The sequence below is a fragment of the Onychostruthus taczanowskii genome, unplaced genomic scaffold (assembly GCF_017590055.1).
Source record: "Onychostruthus taczanowskii isolate IOZ18803 unplaced genomic scaffold, ASM1759005v1 scaffold29, whole genome shotgun sequence".
NCBI lineage: Eukaryota > Metazoa > Chordata > Aves > Passeriformes > Passeridae > Onychostruthus > Onychostruthus taczanowskii.
The window spans coordinates 7,974,123-7,993,772 of record NW_024500239.1 but is presented as its reverse complement, the minus strand read 5'-3'; the positions used below and the strand labels follow the sequence as shown (position 1 = coordinate 7,993,772).

Here is a 19,650-nt window from a genome sequence, read left to right as displayed (position 1 = left end):
AGAGTAGCAGATGACCAGGCTGATGATGGTGGGATTGCCGTGACAGAACTGAAGGACACTTTGGCAGAGAAACAAAGCAACAACATGCACTGACAGACAACTCATCCCGGCCAGCTGCCACGGCCGAAAGTACTGGAGCAAAACTACCAACATACTCCCTGCCGAGATGAAACTTTTGCTCTCATCACCAACACCCCTCCCTGGCTCTGCTCCCCTCTAAATCAGCCAACACCTCATACGATTCTGTTCTATTCAGCCCACTGGCAGCAGCCAGCCTGGGGGGGAAGCACATGGGGGCCTCACTAGAGAAGCCCAGCCTGCACTACTTCCCACACCTGCTCACGGGACACAGCCACAAACACGGGGACATGAGCACACATTGGACATTGGTGCACACATTGGACATTGGTGCACCTGCACCAGTGAAGCACTCCCCCACCCCGCAGCCGTGTGAGCCTCATTCTGCCCTGCATACACATCCCCAGCAGGACCTACAGGCACACATATCTGGCTCCCATGCAGCAGTGCAACATACCCCATCCCTGCCCTGCATCTGTGCACACACCTGCCACAACACCCCTCCCGGCCCTGCATGCACCTGCCTGGCATGCAGCTCCCAGCTCCCCCGCATGTACACGTACACACTCCCCCCAGCCCCCATCCACACATCCCTCACAGGGCTGAGGGGGGCAGCTGAAGGTCACTGCCCTGCCACAGGGTCAGCATCCTCCTGCTTGGTCCGGGACACACAGGGCCTCAAAACACCATTGGAAAGCAATGGTCAATAATCAGGACATCTCACAAAATAAAACTCTCAGCTATCATCCCACCCACACACCATGCCCAGGGATGGGGGCACAAGGGAAATGTGACAGAAGATTTTGAAAAAGACTCCCCCTCCCAAATCAAAATCAACCCATGTTATGCCACTCAGCTTTTGCTTAAAATTACGCTTTTTTTTTTTTTTTTTTTGGGGGGGGGGGGGAGAAGCCAAAGGGGAGAAGCCAACGAAATACACGGTTGCCAAGTCGAGTTAATGAAAAACCCTTTGGCTGTTAACTCATTTAGCGCAGCAAGCATGAAATAAAGTCCGTGGCATGGGGCCAAAGCGCGGCAGCCCTTTGCCGGGCGGGCTTCTGGGACCTCTCCCCGGCCGCCGAGGAGCCGGCCCGGAGCACGGCGCCCAGCCACCAGTTTTGGGGAGACACTCTCCAGAAACCGGTGAATCCGCCTCAGAATAATAAAAAATATTAAAATAAACCCCACAAAAAAATCAAAAAAAAAAATCAAAAAAAATCAAAATATCGATGGCCCCGCCAGGCCCGACGAGCTTTTTTCATAAAGGCACCCACTTCCAAAAAAAAGCCGGATGATCCCAGCGCTGCGGGGGGAATGGCGAGGGGACAGCAGGAACGAGGCCGGGCCGGGGGTGCGCTTAGGGCAGGGCAGGGCAGAGCAGGGGGAAGGCCGCGGCACGGCGGCTCTCCGTCCCACTTCGCCGCGCCCCGACACCCCGGGGCCGAGCGGAGCGGGGCCGGGGGTGTCCGTCCGGCCCCATTCCCCAACCCCCCCCCAACCGCGGCACCCCCCGCGTCCTTCCCCGCCGAGGAAACTTCTCCGCTCGCTGGGAGAGTTCAGCTCCGCAGCCGGGGGAGACGCTGGATGCGAGCGGGGAGCGCCCGGCGATGGGGAGCGAGGGGAGGAGGAAGAGGAGGAGGCGGCGGCGAGAGAGTTGCGCCTCTCCCCAAAAAGGGACTTTGACCCCGCACCGCTCTCCGGCGGACCGCGAATTACATATTTTTGTCACAGGTCGGATCCTAACGCCCGTCGACACGGCGTCTAATTTATGAACTCATCAGCCTAATTTCATTATTTAATCATGCGCCCAGCAATCGTGTTTCCTTAAGAAAGGACTGACCTATTTTTGGCTGGAGATAAACGATCATGTTAACAGATGTTAATCTTGTAATCTGTTTTTCCTGTAAGCACTTCGCATACCCGCGTTTCAGACATTAAAAAAAAAAAAATTTTAAAAATCTTGCCCAAACGACTTGACGTCACGATTCAGTTCTTATTAAAAAAAAAAATCTCGCAGTGGTTTCAAAGACATTAAATCTTTTTCACTTTATAAATGCTGATTTGTTCTGCCTCAACTCCCACAGGCTTTTATTTGCATTTCAAATTCCACAGGTTACACCAGTCGCCTTTTCAGAAAATGTACACCCAACAATAAGGCAGCAAATGGGGGGGGGGGGGGGGAGGGGAACCCTGCATCTGGATTAAATAAAGAACAGAATTAATGTTTCGAAAATAGTCCGAGCAAAATGATATTTGCACGTCCAGTGCCCGAGCGCCTCCGTATCTATAGGGGTAATGGATAAGCTGGGCACACACAATGCGCATTCCCCAGAAGATCCCTGTCTGCTGATGGGAGCTTATTAACGCTCCTAATAAATGGTGCTGACTCCAAACCGACACTTTTCGGCTTAAAACACAGGGTTTGTCTCCAGCAGCTAATTGCAGAGGTTAGCTGGTTTGAGGGGAAAAACAACGGCCGGCTGTCATGCTCCACACGCCTCCCCACACGTACTGCCAGTTTTAGCACCCCACCTTCTTCCCTCATAGCAAAGTTTACCCATCCAAACTTTCCTCAACTTGCCCAAGTGCTTAATTCGCATTAGGATCGCGACTCGGCGCTATGCTAATGATCACCGAAGATAGTAATGGGGGGAGGGAGGGAGGGACGAGGAGGAGGAAAGCTTTTATAGCACAAAATGTCTGGAACTGCATTATTTCTATTCTTCTTTTCTCTCCCTCCCTCCCTATCTCTCTCCCTCTCTCCCCTTCCTTCCCTCCTCTCGACCCCCCCCCCTTTTTTTTTTTTAACATGTACATTAAACTCCCCGTCTCCCTCCCCCACCCCACCCGCATCAAACAGGCTATTTTTCCTCTTCTGGAAATAATCGCTACGGAGACATTGTCCTCCGAGTCCTCCTCGCTGTCTATATGTGAATAATTGTTTTCTCTGCCCGCCCACCCCCAACTTCCTTTGATAAACTGTGTACTTCTCTAACGGGGATCACGCAGCGACCGACTCGCCACGGAGCCGAGAGCGACTCGCAAACAAGGGGGGACACACACGGGCACAGCCCCACACCGGGCATTTCACGCACACGCTGGATCAATATTAGCGGGGGTAGGGGGAGAAAGGGGGGGAACAACCCGCTGTTAATAATTGAAGTGGCTACTCGGGGCTCGACGACCCATCACCCACCTCCTTCAGCCGAAGCTTTTTACTTTAAAGTGCGGCAATTTGTTCTTTGTCTCTTAATGGATTAATATCGCAATCCGCCTCCCCTCACCGCCCCTGACGGAGCGTACAAAGCCAAAAGGCTGCCGAAGCCCGCAGGGCTCCCCCACCCCTCGGCACCACCACTGCAGCAAACCCGACCTCCTCGCGGAACAGCGCAAAGTTACCATTTTGGAGCTGCTCCGATGACCGGGGGGGACAGTCCCCGTGCCCTGGGGGAGGCACGAAGTTGAGGGGTTTTTCCCCCCCAGGGGCACAGCCCGAGGACCCCCCGCCCCCCCGGGCCATCGCGCGTCCCCCGCCGGCCGCGCTGCTGTGGCCGGTGCCGAGCCCGCACGCACACGCCGGGGACCATTGTCTGCGCGGGGCAAAGTTGGGGCGCGGGTGCCGCCGCCCCCGGGCGCTGCGGGAGAGCGGGGGGCAGGAAGGCGGGCGCCGCGTTGTGCGGGCGCGGAGTGGCGCTTCTGCCCACCGCCCCGGTTCCCACGTACCTCCTCCGCTGCGAAAGGTGCGGGCTGGAGTTGCCCCAGATGCATTTCTATGAGAAACTTTATTTTTTTCCTTTTTAATCTTTTTTTTTTCTTGGGCGAATTCCACTGGTAAAATATTTATGGATCTATTGAAATGCGCAGAAACAACAACATTAAAGTCCTCAATCAAGATCAAAGAGGAATACTGTTCAACAGCCACGCTGGGGAAGTTGAAAGACCTCCGAACAAATCAATCTGCCATATGGCTTTAGAAAGAAAAAAAAAAAAAAATCACCAACCAAAAAGCCCCCCTGGTCCCCCCTCCTATGGCTGAAAAGTTCAATTCTTGTTTTCCTGCCTGTTTGCGAAGCCCGGTTTAATCACGCCAAATCTGTGTGTGCCACAGGCGAGAGGAGTGTGTTTAGTCTATGGCTGGGAAGCCTAATTTAACGCTCGCTACTAGACATCAAGGGTGTGGATGGAGCCTTTTTTTTTTCTTTCTCTCTTTGTCTCATAATGTGCGATGACGTACAATTGACACGGAGCGCTTCTGACGGAGGGACGGTGTTATCTTGACGCCCCAGGCCGGCAGAACCCCACGGCCCCCGGGCACCCCGGCTCCGCTCCCCGCCGGAGTCGCCCCCCGCCCCCGGGCCGGCCCTTCCCGGGCGCACCGGCCCCGCGCCGCCCTCCCTCCGTCTTGCACTTGGGACGCGAACTGCTCCGGCAATGAGAGGGAAACAAAATTGGGGCGGGGGGAGGCTTTAAATCCTGCCCTTTCCAGTGCTTATTACAAGAACCCTCGGAATAAAGGGAAGGGGTGGGGGTAGGGGGCAGGGAGCGAGTGGGGAAAGTTGGTAATGAAGGATACACGAATCATAAAATGTAAGCTATGTGTGATTAATGATCTGCACTAATTTGTATAGCAGGCGTGTTAAAGGTCATTGACAATTGTTGCTGCTTTCAGCATGAATGCCTGAGTGGGATGTATTTGGGACAATCAAATTTAATTATAATTTACAGAAAGAAAAAAAAAAAAAACCAAAAAACTAGACGTGCATAGCAGCTGGTCAAAATAAAGAGAGGACGCACTTTAAAAAGTGCATGTTGCCTTTTCTTCAAAAGCAGCTTCATTACATTAATGTGGTGTCTTTAAGTGCCTCAATAGTAAATAACGCATCTGGAATGTCTGGATTTTGTCCCTTATGCATCAGCATCTTTCCTGCACACTTTTTCAATTGCTGGCCAAATTGGGTTCCCAGTTACTCCAGAAGTGCAGCATTTTGTGGGAATTCCGAGTTCACTGGTGCCAGATTTACCTGTGGGTGGACCAGAGTAGATGTCACCTCTCTGAGCCTGGAGAATCCACCCCAGGCACATGCCTATAACACAAGTGTGTAGATTCTCTAATCACAGTTTATATAGTACTTTAGCATTTCTTTACACAAAGAGTAAGAAATCCATTATAAATCAGCATTCCTGGGCAGTATTTAGAACTACAGTATTAAGCTAACAATTTCCATATGGCAAAAATTGACAAGTCAGAGCAATGAAAGGTGCATGAGACTTCTCAACTCCTCTACCTAAAAATGTGATTTTTATGACCTACTCCTTTTCTCTCGGAGTCTGTACAGATTCTTTTCCTTAGACAGTAAAACATGAGAATAAAGAACACAGTGCTTGCTCTATTACGTGACAGAGTAATGCTTAAAATGCTTAATATTTTCCATATTTGCTTCCATAGGGCCCAGTCTTACACTCCTTGTTTCCATAAGAAAATAGGAGGCTACAGGAGTGAAAGGACTGGAGAACCCATCTCAAGCTTAGTACACGAGGGGTATTCCACTTTAATGGAAAGGCAATTAAAAATTCAGAAGATGCAGAGACCTTAAAAACAATCAAGCGGTATATTAATTTCACGGAAAGTCACCAGCAGAGTTCCTCCGTCCATGTAATTTTAAATAGGAGATTTTCTCACATTTCTTCTGCTGAGCCCAGCACTTCTGGGTTTTAAAAGCAAAACTGAAACAGTATAAGAATTTATAGACTCAAAAGATATGCAGGATATATTTGCATAATATCATCAATGTCATTAGAAATTTCAGGTAGAGATGATGTCCTTAATTTTCAATTCGTTAGTAGTGTACCATTTCCATGGGTGACTAATTTGTTTGCAGACAGTTTACTCATTTCATCTTTGCCAGAAATCTTCCAGGGAGATGTCCTCCAGTTTCAAATTCTTTAAATTACAATATCTTGTATGAGAATGTCAGCGATATTAATGGCTCAATACGTGTTTTACTATTTATAGACTTGCATGTATAATAATTCTGGCTAATGAAATATTTGGAGCAGGAAAGCATTTATTTACTTTTGCTATGGTCTAATAAATTATTTGTTCAGCGTTTGGGACCAGGCTTTCTCAAGTTAGGGAAAATGGCAGTTTGATGAAATTCTGTGCGATGACTTGTCTGCATAACTTAGCCTTAGGAGTGATTGGTGGAAGTTTAGATAAGAAAAGGTTCCCGAGAAGCACTGTGGTAGAGTACTGAGGAAGAAGGCCATCTCTGTAAAAGCAAGGCTGAAAGCATAGATAAATACTTCAAGACAGGAAAACAAGCCAAGTTTGGATTACATTTCATATATATGTGTGTGCATATGTGTGTGTGTACATGTCACATACACAAATACAGTCTGTGAAATGTAATCTAGGGAAGTCAGTCTCTTTTTCTGTGTGCTTGCTCAGAGTTACTCAGGTTTTGTGCCAATTAATATATCCAGTTATTACAAATCTGTCTGAAATTCTGTTTAAATGTAAGACAGAGATTTTGCTCTCAAACTGTGCTTGGTCAGAAAAAGAGCACACAAACTGATGACAAATCATCTTGTATTACTCTTTACATTCTAAACCAGGCTTTTTCTTGGTGTATCTGGAGATACAAAACACACGTGCAGAAGTTACAATCTGGAAGACACAAGCAGCTCTAATACCCATCTATGTCTGCAGATCACCACACAGAAGCATTCCCACTAATGCTTTTAAAAAAGAAACTCACATTTCTGACTCCAGTGAAAATGGACCATTCTAACACTGGTGTGCTTCCAGAGTTTCTGTGGGTGGCACAAATTCCACTCTGAAACAAAATGGTTTCAATTCATAACAAGCTTATACACTTGGATTAATTGCATTGACTTCTGATGAGCACCACAACGATCTTTCTTTCCTCTCTAATCATGCCTCAGTACTGTACTGTGTCAGACTGCTTCCAGAGTTTGTACTATGAAAACACACCCCCACCCACCAAAGTTTTGCACACCAGCGTACCCCAGGTTTGCACGGATTGAGGTCAAGCTCTTGTACCCTGTTAATTTAGTCAGACATAAATCTAGTGAAAGGGTTTGAAAATATTTTTCCATTTGGAGAGGTGCACATATTTCATGATCTGACGTGTCTATTAATGTGTAACAGCAATAAGCAAGTTGGTCATATCTGTTGACAAATTGCATCAGGTGTCAGGATGTGGTCATAACCTCTTTTCTTTCTACTCATACAAGTTGTCCCGTTGCTATCAATGTAATTGCATCAATGATAAAAGATGACTGGTGTTTGTTTCCATCATCTCATGTATGGCATGTAATGAGCTTTTCCTTACGGCAGAAATAATCTGGAGACCTTTTTTGAAGAATCAACATTTTTAACTCTAATGTCTTTCATATTTGCCCCTACCGCCAACACAGTTACTAGGATATAGCCTGATTTTGATTTTTTGTGCTTTGATCCTCTCAAACCCACATTTTTTTAAACTGATTTATCCAATATTGCTTTTACAATGACACTGAGGAAGAGAGCAGAAAAAGTTAATATTGCAAATAATTACAGCTTCAGAATACACGGCTATTTTAGGTTCATGCTAAATGTACCAACTTTTCCAGCCCTGGCAGTCAGATTTTCTCACCCGTATGTAATTTTATAAACTATATCACGGCTTCACAGCAGGTAGGGAGCCCACAAACCTGTTCTTAATTTCAGCTTAACTGAAAGAATCTAGCAGCAGCTGGTTTCAGAATAGTTGATCAGACTTCCACAGATGTGGCCCATAATAGGTTCAGAAATAAAAAAGAACTAGGCCACAAAGTAGAATTAATTTCAAGGAAGACAAATTCAATAAGGATGCGACTTTTAAGATTTTTTTTTTTCCTTTGAGACAGAGATCATTGGGAGGGCATATTTCTGTGGCTTGGGTTTTTCCTTTCTGTCTACTGATTGTAATACTGCAGTACACTGATTTTCTGCCAGGCTGGACCTGGCTGTTAGCAGACTGTGCTCTCCCAAAGCAGAAAAACGGGGTATTTCTGAGTTTGTGTTGCCTCCTCTCCCCTCCCCCTCGCCCTTCTTATGTTCCTCCAAGCATAACTGATAGTACTGGAGTGCTTGTGCGCTTTTCTGACTGGACCAGACAAAGACGTACAATAGCTAAAAATGACCTGTGATGTTACAGCGAATGCACTGCTTGGTAAAACTGGGGAAATTGGTTGCCAGCTCTAAACAATGTGTTATCTGGGGCTGTTGCACAAATTTTAAATAAAGGACTACAGAAAAAAAAAATAGTTTCACAAATGTTCATTTCTGGAGTTTAGTAAGAAGAGTTTAATTGATTTATGGAACAGCATGGCAAATACATTATTGTACTATCTTCTGCTGAGTGAAAAATACCTCAAAAGTAAAAGTAGAACAAAACAGTCACTTGTCCTTGCTAACAAAATTTCCCTTGACATTCTGTGCAGTGGTCTAAAGTGGTTGAATAATCTCAGTTCATATGGCCTTTCAGCTCAGGCATGCAAGGAAAAAGGAACTTCAAAAAGAGAATATTTTACCTGATGTGTACTATTTTAAGGTTTCAGTAATTAGAGAACTGCAAAGGTCAAAACAGCCATCAATATCACAAGCAACAGAGTAGAAGTAACATGTTTGAGAGGAAGTTAGTTGGTTGGCTGTAACATAATATGCCATAAGCACTCGGATGTGGATCTGCAATGACGAGCAGCAGAAGGAACAGTAAAAGTTAACCAGCATCAGATATTTACTTGGCTGAAAGCACACAGGAACTTGCAGATGAGAAATAGAGATGCTTTAGAGTCTAAATCCCAGAGTTTATTGCCTCACTGCAGAGATCCTGCCACTTACACCGAAGTCCATCCACACAGATCCATTCACAGGCTGGAGTAAAAGTTTGCCAGAGCTTTCTAACCTTTCAGTGAGGCAGACAAAAACTCAGCATTCAGAAGCTCCCAAACCTTTTTTCTACCTTCTGGATCTCATTCAGATCAGAAATGTGTGTCATTAGCCTAGTTTTAGCATACTACTGCCCACATCCTAAAGTAAAATCAGGAAATATTAGATTGGGGTGGGTAGCTAAGATGTTGCTGTGTGTCTGCTACTCCTGAAACTGTGTGTGCCAGCCTGTATTTCTGAACTGGCATAAATTAAAAATTAGTAAAAGTACAATGATTACATCTGAAGCTGCAGTAGTTTGCAACAGTATAAGTCATAATAATTATGCAGAATTTTGGGGAAAATTATTTTAAGAACAGGAACTCTTCCAAAAGCTTTCCACTATTTCTTTCATTGCTGATAGACCATTTTTCTTCTCAGTACAATTTTATGCCAAACTGGCTACTTTTCTAATTTCCCCATAAATCACACAAAATTCATGATTCCTTTTTTCACATTTGGATCCACAAATCAACCAACAGAATTTGTTCTAGTGAGACAAAGAGGCTGAAACAAACACTCAGGATCATTAGCATAAAATTATCAGCATAAAATTATCCTGACTTACAACAACAAGTTGCAGGCGGCGTCTCATTTGTTGCTTTCATAGGGTTTGAAAGACAGAAGTGAGTTAGGGAAGTTGGTCCACTACAGATTTTGTGAGGCATTTGCCTTTTTTCCCTCGTTAAACTCCGAAGCTAATAAACCCAGAGCATTCAGTAACAAGCAAGGCACTCATGTCAACAAAGACCTTACTTAGAGACGGCAAGGTTTTGGGAAACTTCTGTAGCAAGGATTTGAAGGTATTTTAGTCATATGCAGCGCACTTTTGCTTCTCTGTTTCCTACAGTATAATCCCCCTTGCTTTCCCCCCTCTGTGTTTTAAGACGAGCACAGAAAAGGCTGAGTGTTAAACTATACTATTCAATTGTCTGGTAAGTACACAAATTCTGTTCAAATCAGAACAAACTTTCAAGTAGACAGAAAGGGGTATTTGGATTTCTATTTGGATTTCTGTTTTATCCTGGAAACCCTGCTGAACACCAGTGTGATGGGGAATATAGCCATATCAGACCAACAAAAGGCTCCTAATGTAGTGAAGACCTCCTCCCCCCTCCTCTCCAAGGAAGCCGGCTGGCAGAGCTTTTGCTATCGGAATTGTTTGCAGAATAACCAAACTAAAGCAGCTCCCTATGTGGGTGCCTCATTCAGGAATAAGCAGCACTTTTATTCTAAAACACTTATCTAGCTTCCTGAAGAGAACAGGCTATTTGGAAGATACTTCTTTGTTTTGAATGTTCTTGTGGAGCAACATCTTATCTGGTTGGGTTTTTTTTTTTTCCCTTCTATTTACATTTTCATTTGCTTCTCTGACAAAAGCAGAGATGTACTCACTCAATAAAGCAGTTATCACATATGCCAGCAACTCTTAGATTCCTTCTGCTGTTCAAAAGATTCCCAATAACTGTTTTTATTGCAAAGGATCCCATTAATATCAGTGCTATGAACATCCCGTTTGCTCCTAGGGGCTTTATAAAAGGGTTATGCTTTAACCCTTTTAAATTTAATTGTCAAATGCAATAGAGCTGCATTTCACATCACTAGTATGACAATGTTCTTGCAGTGCTAGATATACCACCAGTCATTGCTATGAAGTATGCTGCCGTTAATACTCCATGTATTTTTCCCTAAGATATAAGAACATTTCATGCCAAATCCCTCTATCATCTAAGGAGTCCAGGACCCTATTTATTTTGATGGAAGATGGAGTAATAAAAATAATAGATTGCAAAATAACTGTGGCAACAACACTGCCAAAAATGCTCGCAGAATGATGCTGTTAGTATTGTCCAAGCCAAGGTTTTCTCCAGAGAAGAAGGATCCATGTGAGTGTGTGCTGTCAACTCCATTTGGTGTTACTAAGGCTAAAATGTGTGTGTTGGTTTGTTTGTTTACTTGTGTTACAGAATTGGAGAGAGTTGGGTTCACCATTTGGTCCTTAACTCCCTGAAGGCTGCACCAGGTAGAACTGAATCAACACAACCATCTACATCTGTAGTCCACAGGAGAGACACCATGAGGCATAACTGGGCAGAAGGGTTCAATGGGCTGTGAAGAGAGGGTGGGAGCCCTCTGGAAGTGCTCTCCTCCTGCCTTGTAACCCCAGTGAATGCTGTGGTGGTTCCAGTGCCAAGTCTCTGGGAGGCCAGCAAGTGGAAGCTGGTGTACACAGCTGAACGTGAACTGCTGCCCTAAGCTGCAGGAGCCAAAGAGGGGTGGCTGTGGAGGTCACAGCCAGGAGCTCTGCTGTGGGACCTGAGCCAAAGCCAGGAGTTTTGGCTACCCACTGCCTGGCTCTACAGCTGCTCCTGGAGCCTTCTGTGTTCCCACCTTTGCTTTTTTGGAGAAAGCTACTTGCCAGAGCATTAACACCACCTCTGCACACTCCTTACTTCATTCACAAGTGCTTCTGCAAGGAATATATAACTACATTAAGTTTATGTTCAAGAGTTTTCTACTAAGTTCATACCATTCTGCTGTAAGGCAGGCATAGTATCCATAATCTGGTTATTAAAAAAGTGCTGGTGAATGGGATATTTGCATGAATGACCTCATTTTTCACTTGCTCACTAGAACATTTTTAAAAGGAAGTATTTGCTTGGTTGGTAGCCAAGTGTTTTCTCCTTGACTACCAAATGTGTTTAGTCCATATTAAGGGTAAAATTCTCTCCAAAGTTCACTGGTAATTTCCAGACCCTGCAAGATTTGCACGCAAGAGACTGACAGGAACATTCTTATTTAATCATTTCCCACCATATTTCAGAAAAATGTGGTTTTCCAGATGCTCCCGACTTCCAAATGCAAAGTGGAAAATGTCCAAAAAAGGCATTACTTCATCTAATGTCATTTATTTAGCACACAATCCTTCTGTCCCTCTTCTGCTTTATCAAAAGCAAGGGGATGTGTGACTAGTTTGTATAACTTAAATTTCTTATCTGGACTTGCATAACTGCATTCAGCAGCTTCCTCAGATGTACAGTTAATGGGAAATTCCATGAGTTTTACACTTAAACTTAATCAGAGATATGAATGGAAGAATGTAACCATCAAAGCTGTTGCAGAGTCCTTCACTCCCTGACCTTAGGGCCCATAAACCCATGAATAAGTTACATTCATCCATGTACTAATGCCTTTTTTTCATCACTAATGCAAAACGGGTTTAGAACTCCAGCTATTAATCCAAGTTGAATTTCACTCAAACCGCTCACGAGTGGATACTTAGTCCTCACCAAGGGTTGTAGGACTCGTCCTCTCTTCCCCATGCAGCGAGGGTAAGTGAGGAGAGGGGAAGGACTGCGCCACTGAGCAGAGCTGAGTGGCTGCTCTCAATCCCAGGCAATTACTGGCTGCCTGTGGCTGCATCTGCACCTCCCTGTCAGCAGGGTGATGTGTGCCGTGGTCCTCTCTCCCTGGGTATCGCTGAAGCTGCCGCAGCAGAGGATGCAGAACAACATCTCTGCCCTGCTCCCAAAGCACCCTGCTGGGTCTGGTCCCCATTGCAGCCGTATGTACTGGGTTTGAGGAGGACTCTCCACTCGCTGCGTAAGCCAGTTGTTCTTCTCTCTGAGCCTCCTTTTCTTGTAGCTGCAAAATGGGTCAGTACTTTCAGAGAGCTGTGCTCACTGCTGCTGTAATGAAATACCCTGAGACCTTTGCTGACCCTGGCAGAGCAACCCGTGGCACAGTCATGCTTGGTACCTGTGCTTGGAATTGTGTTTTGGCATTTGTACCTCACATAGTAAGGGTTATAGCCATTCAGCAATCTCTGCAGAAAGCAGTTCTGCACCTTCTTTGAGTTGGCTGTGTAACCAGAGTCAGTCACCCAGCTAAAAGAGAATAAATATACTGTGAATAGAACAGAAACTCTGTCCCAAACGTGCACCAGAGAAAAAAAAAAAAAAAAAAACTATGTGTCTGCTGCACATACAGTGCAGATTTTCTTGCAGTGCTCCAAGATAGTAGATCAGGAAACCATAAGAAGGAAGAACCACTCAGATAAAGACCTCTAAGATAAAAATATGTCTGTCAACACAAACTGAATATTAACAAAATGATTCAAGGGAGTGAAAAGTTCAGTGTTTGCTTGTGTTCAGATTTGGGAAGTGAACAGAAAAAAATATCAATATCAATAAAATAATACATTTTATTTTAAAAAATAGTCATCATCCCAGCTCTGGTTGATAAAATTTAGTTTTTTTTGTTTTAAAAAAAGAGTACTATCCAGACACACCCACGAGCCAAGTTTTGACCTGGCGCAATTTGATACAGGTGAGGTATTAAACCCTGAAAACCAAGTTAACAATGGAAACAGTGACAGACAGTTAACAGCAGTAAAGGGTGGTAGCTGCCATTGTACTCATAAGTTACACTCCTTTCACAGCGTAGAGGGACAGCTGATAAACCCTGGACCTGCCTTGCTGCCTTTAGTTTGCCTGTAGTTTTTTTCCAGGGATGACCTTGTGTTTACTGATAAATTCTGTGACTCACTTAATGGGGAATTAGAACAACTAGATATTTTTTAATATCAAGAGCATTTTGCCTCATTTCTTCAGTCTTTGTAATTTAAATATCCTGTTGTGTAAGCCCAAAGGCAGGAAGTGAGCTATACAAACCCTTACAATAACAGTATTAGGTTGCAGATAAGCCCATGTGCTCAGTGGTGTTGGGTAATTTTTTTTTTTCCCCAAGGTAATGCAAGTTCTGCCAGTACTGGAAGAAATGCTAGAATGCTTTAACAATTTAAATTTTTCAAAATGAGCTTCATCTGTTACACACATACATATACCCATTCAAAAAATACTCTTCCAATAACAAGAAATTACTTTGGCCCATTATGCCAGGCTTTAATTATTTATCTGCCCTCTGTATTTGTGTTTCTGCTGTGAAACCCAAACCTTTTCAGCAGGCAGAGAGACGGTGGTGGGGTAGGTGCCTACCTGTCCTTTCTTCCATTCTTTTCCCTCCAACTCAGCAGTGTTTTAATGCAAATCAAACCCTTGGTGCGTACATAGCCAGCACAGATATCCTTACACTTCATGCACCTGGCAGTCAGCTTTCCTGTCGAGGCTGCTGCTAAACTGGATTGTTTCCTCTTGTGGTGATTACACTTGTCTCTCTGCAATAAAAAACAACAGGAGCTTCTTACAGATGGTAAACACAAGCCATTTTTTTTTTAATATATACCTGGATTTATAGGCCTAAGGGAAAGATTCTGTTAATCGTAAAATTTAGAATTTCGTAAATGAATCAAATCACTTTTGCAAGCCAGACACACAAAGAGCATTTCAAACCGTGGGCAAGCCATGTAACCTAGCAGTGCTGCATTTAACAAAAGTAGGACATGATTTCTGCATCTATTCTCCTTTAATAAGATTATGATCCTGACTGTCCTATTCTGACTGCAGTCGGAGGTAGCGTTGTTGCTGAGTGGCTCACGAGCAGTAGGCTTGTGTGCTTGCATAACTGATCCCGAATTACACACGGTGACTATCTATAGGTGCTAATCTTGAACATGACAAAACATTTGATCTCTCTGTGTATATTTGCACAAGCACATTTCCAACTGCGTGCAAATACACACACACATTCATATCAAATGCACAGCATTATGTGTAATGAGATTATTACACGTTTGTGTAGGTGCACTGTGAAAAGGAAAAATTGCCTGATGCTCTACCTTTGTGAGCCTGTCTTCACAGACAGCTAAATTGTATCAGTTTAGCCATTTCTGCTGTCATTTTGCGCAGCATCTAATTTAGGCTCAAATGCTAATGACAATTTCAGCCAAAGCTGTTTAGCTGTTTCTGAAACAAAAAGCAGGTTGCTTTGCTTATCAGTAAACAGTCTGGATTTTTTCAGGGAATTGTTTTAGCACCTTCACAATCTGAAGCCAGAGTCTGAAAAATCCGAAGTCTCCCTATGCTAGGGCTTTGCCTTTTGCTATTCTTGTTACACATTTGGCTGTGTTATAAGTCTGTGAAAAATCACAGTTTGCACATGCTCCATCACTACCTCCTCAACTGGAGTCGCTGAATTCTAAGATTCTGCTGTAACTGAGGATGCTCAGGTTTCTCACAGCTGGTAGCGCCGACTGAACCACATATGCCACGTCCTCAGTTATAGACTACAGTGTCCCACTATTGCATGCTCGAATATATTATTCTAGGGTAGATTACATGGGCAAAGCCAAAATTTCACTATACTACAAACTCAGAGCAGTAATGTTGGGATGAGTTCCAACAGCAACTGCCAAGAGGGAGATAAATTAATTTATGTTCATGAAGCATTCAGATACGGCAGAACTGGTCACCACAGAAAAGCTCACGAGGAATTTGATTATTTCTTTTTGAGAGAAGCATTTGAATAAAGTTATTATGTGGCTGTGCAGTTAAAGATGATACCATAAAGCACACGTATGAAGGGCCGAGTAAACAGACCGAGTATTGTAATCCTCACTATTGGAATTTTCTACATTAGTTTGTGTACATGATATAAGAACACAGTAAAGAGCCGAATTCCTTTAACTGATACATTCACACATCCACATGTCTATAAGTAGCTTGCCTCCTGTTCAAAATAATAAAATAATTGTGGACAAGGGGTTAATAGTTTATTGCATTTAACAATATAAAAAGGGCAGGAATAGCTTATCTGAAGTTATTGGAGACAATGATTTACTAGACATTATGGACAACCCACAGCGTGGAGCTTTCAGCTATCCTCCTTGAGATATTAAAATCTGTGATATAACTGAAGTACAGAGTAACGGGCGTTTTGGTGTTTCCATTCATGTCTCAGCAGACTTTTAACAGAACAACCAGGGGGAACTGTCAACAATAAAATTCTCTTTGTCTTCACCTCTTCCAGCTTCAGTATGCAAGCAGCTCCATTTTCAGCTATGGAAATGAACCATTTCATTTTTATGAGATCTAATTTCAGTAGCCTACTTTGAATAATAAACAACAATTAACTTTCAGAGCACAGAAGATGTATAATTTTTAAGGCACATCCTGTTTCATGGACTTCAGGATATAAACTACCTGAGAGCAAGAAACTGTAGAAATAAATGACAGAGAACAAAAGTTGTTCCCAGTACAGTGAGGCTGTCAGTTTTTCTGTACTCCTGCCTTTGTAATTGTATGCGTTGGGCCTGATTCCCTGACTTCATTTGAGACCCCTTGGGAGAAAACTGAAGTAGCATACTGTGGGATCGTGTTCTTCTCCCAACATTTGTTTTTTGGAGGGCCAGTCGAGTGTGGTGCTTAAAAGCTTCACGTGAACAGCACAGAGATTACATGATTTCTTTTGGTTTTCTGAAAGGGTGAGTACAGTAGAGCTTGTGCAGCGTTATTTCCTGAGAGCCTCTTTAAGCAGGTTTTAGTGTTAACTTCAACTTCTTAACAAGCTTAAGTACAGCATCACATTTGATTTGGTTTTGCAAATGTCTGGAACTTTTCATGTGGAATTAGCAGATCTCAGTCTTCCAGCCTAATGAACTCAGATAAAACTCAGCAGGATGTCCTGTTGGAAACTAATTTTTTGTACGAAGACAGCTCTTTGGTCCTCTTTTCTTGCCTTGCATTTGTTGACTTGTCTCAGAAGCTCGTAAGCTATCAGCTCTCTTATTGATCTACTCTAGAGTCACTTGAAAACATAATTTTGAAAGCAGCATTTCAGCACCTCTCCTTGTTTGATCTCGTTGCTGTGGCACAGTTTTTCAAGCACCAGGCTGAAATCAGTGTTGGGGGTTATTTTATGCTTAATAATACATATTTTTAAAAAATCTTACGTCTGTCTAATTTTATTTAAAATGCCTCTCTATATGTTAAATTTTCTGCTTTATTAAAATCTGTCCAAGGATCCACATCCCTTCTTTTTCATTTAGTTACAAATTGATTCTTAAAGTATCACATCTAATAGCCTTTGGGGTTTGATGCGCAAACTATTCTGACGTCTATTCATAGACCTTTATAATGGGACCCACTCCAGTTTATCCCTTGAACTGTCAGGCTCTTTGGGAAATAATAGCTCCTGACAGTTGTGGAGTTAAAATATAGGATTAATGATCAGCTTTTAATGTGCAAATGGGGTATTCAGCTTTCCTCTTACCCATCCTATTTAATGCAAATTCACTGTTGAAACAGGTAGCATGAATTTTTTCTCTCACTAAACATAGATTAATCTATCAGGGTAAGTCCCTGAATCAAAATAGAAATTTAGATACACACTACAAAGTAAATACAGGACACTGCATTTGTGCTGATTTATAAGCAAGTATTTTTCTTCTGGCAAGTCCATAATTTATTTTTAAGGTTTCAAAACCTCACTTTCACACAAAAATAAAAATAGCTTTACATTGCAGCAACCAATTTAACCAGCGGGAAGAACTCTGCCTTTCTCTATTAAGTACAGCTGTAGAAAGCCCCATGGACTTTGATTTAATTGATTCCAATAGTCCAAAACAATCAGCTACCTGCACTTAGTAAAAAGTAAAAAAGAAAAAAGACAGGAATTTCTACAGTAAAGCATGGAGGAGATCAGATGTTTTCATTAGGAGATTAATGACATGATTGTGATTCTCAGCCTTAGGAATTGTATGTTAATTGTCAATTGGGGCATCCTATTAAAAAGCTGCCTAGCTATACAAAATTAGACTATTTGTTTAGAAAATGTTATATACTCATGTAATTGGAAAATGCATTTTAAACATAATAAGAATAAGAAGCATTTGACATTATGTTCTGCAGTGATGGGCAGCACTGTGTGCAAGGAGCACAGCACGGGGAGGAGGTGCTGGGTTAAGGTGATACCTAAAGAACCTTTCACCAGAGAGTATCTGAGGGGAAAAAGGTATTCAGGTAACTTAAGTGAAAGTCAGAACATGAAAAGATAAAATAAACACTGAGTCATTCCAAAAAATCTTTCATATTTAAGGCAGTCACACCTGCTCGTACATCCCGGATAACCACTAGCTTTCCCAAGCACATGAAACAGGAAGGTGTCCCTCAAGATATAGGACTTAATCCTTGCAGTGCTTGAATGCTTAAGCTGCCAATAACGCAGAGTGAAGTCTGTTGTCTGCAATTATTCCTTTGAAAGGAGTCACATCAGAGCAGCACACATATATGAGAACCTTGAGAAGCAAAGGAAGAGGGAGAAGAGCAAGAAGAATGCGCAGCACGTCGCTTGCGTGCAACTTTTGTGTCTTCTGTTACTATTGCTATTACCTTTGCATACATGCTTTAACACACGAACAGGGAAGAATACCAATAACCTTATTTTGGAAATCTGGTTTCAACTGCATCTAAATGGCCTCCAGGGATTTCTTTTGTTGTTTTGATAACAGTGTCAATTTACATGGATACTATCCCCCCACACCCCCACCCCTCATTTCTAAGAATGCAAAGTAGTCTATCATTAATGACTCTTGAGAAACATAAGCTAAATTTAAATTAAGCTCACAGACATTGTTTATAATGTCCTTAACTGCACTGCTTGTAACTTTTCGCTGCCTTCTACCTTGTATTTACAGCTGTGCAAAGCAAGCCAAACCAGCAGTCAGGCAGCAGTGTTCTGCAGACAGGCTGCATTCACATTGCTTTGGTGTAAATTAGGGACAATTCAGCAGAAAATAAGTGGCTGCGGACATTCAGGTAAATATATAACAACCATATCAGGCTGTAGTCACCAGATGGACTAAAGGTGTTACCTGGAACTCAATTATCTGGAGGATGCTTTAGCTACCTTATGCAATTTCTGACCCTTGCCAGCAACTTCTGCCTCCTGTGTCCATCCTGCACTATTTTCCCAGCTGTGTAGGAGGCTGGATGGTGGGCCTGATTCCCTGGAAACAAAAAACACCCAGGAAAGATAAAATAGACAAACAAAAAGAAAATGCAAGAATAAATGATTGTTTTCCCAGGGATTCAGCTCTCTCACCCACTTCACTGTAAGGCAGGACAAATCAGTAAGGGCCAGGGCCAAGATGAAGCAATGGCAGGCGACAGGGAAGAGTAGGTTGTTGGAAACCTTCCTGAAAAGTTGTTCATCAGTTACACCAGGACAAACCAGAGCATTCTAATTCCTAATCAGGAATCTCCTTTTTATAAGGGGCTACAGCCAAATTCCAGCTTTTTCATGCCTTGCTGCAGCTATGTGTTCCAGTCTTCCCTGGACAGAAAGGGAGGGATGTTTCCCCAACATAAGGTGTTGTGTGTGCTGCAATAGGTGCACAGGGAGGCAGTTTGTACTTGGGCTTGGAGCCTTAATTTTCAATATCTTTGTGTTTTTGGTTTACAGTGGCTCCAAAATGCCTTCAAGCTTGCAAAATGGTTGTCATGCCTTGTCGAAGTTAAGCCCACAGGTTCTAAATTATATGGCTGTTTTCTGTATTTTGAGAGAATTTTCTCTGGAGACATGTTTTTATATAGAGAGATGGGAGGTTTTTTTAGACTTTCTGCAAAGCCCTTTCAGAATTCTTAAATGAATGAACTTAACTGAAAAAAAAATTAAATTAAAAATTAGTCATTGCATTTAAC

General features: G+C 43.1%; 1 protein-coding gene across 2 annotated transcripts in view; it reads right to left on the bottom strand.

Annotated features, from left to right (window-relative positions):
• ZNF516 (zinc finger protein 516) overlaps nucleotides 1-3,598 on the bottom strand; it is a 101,449-nt gene extending 97,851 nt beyond the window's left edge. For both annotated transcript variants that reach the window (XM_041408146.1, XM_041408143.1), the window contains exon 1: nucleotides 3,478-3,598. The gene's annotated coding sequence lies outside the window, so the exon portion shown is untranslated. The remainder of the gene's footprint in view (nucleotides 1-3,477) is intronic.
• Between the last annotated feature and the right edge of the window lie 16,052 nt (nucleotides 3,599-19,650).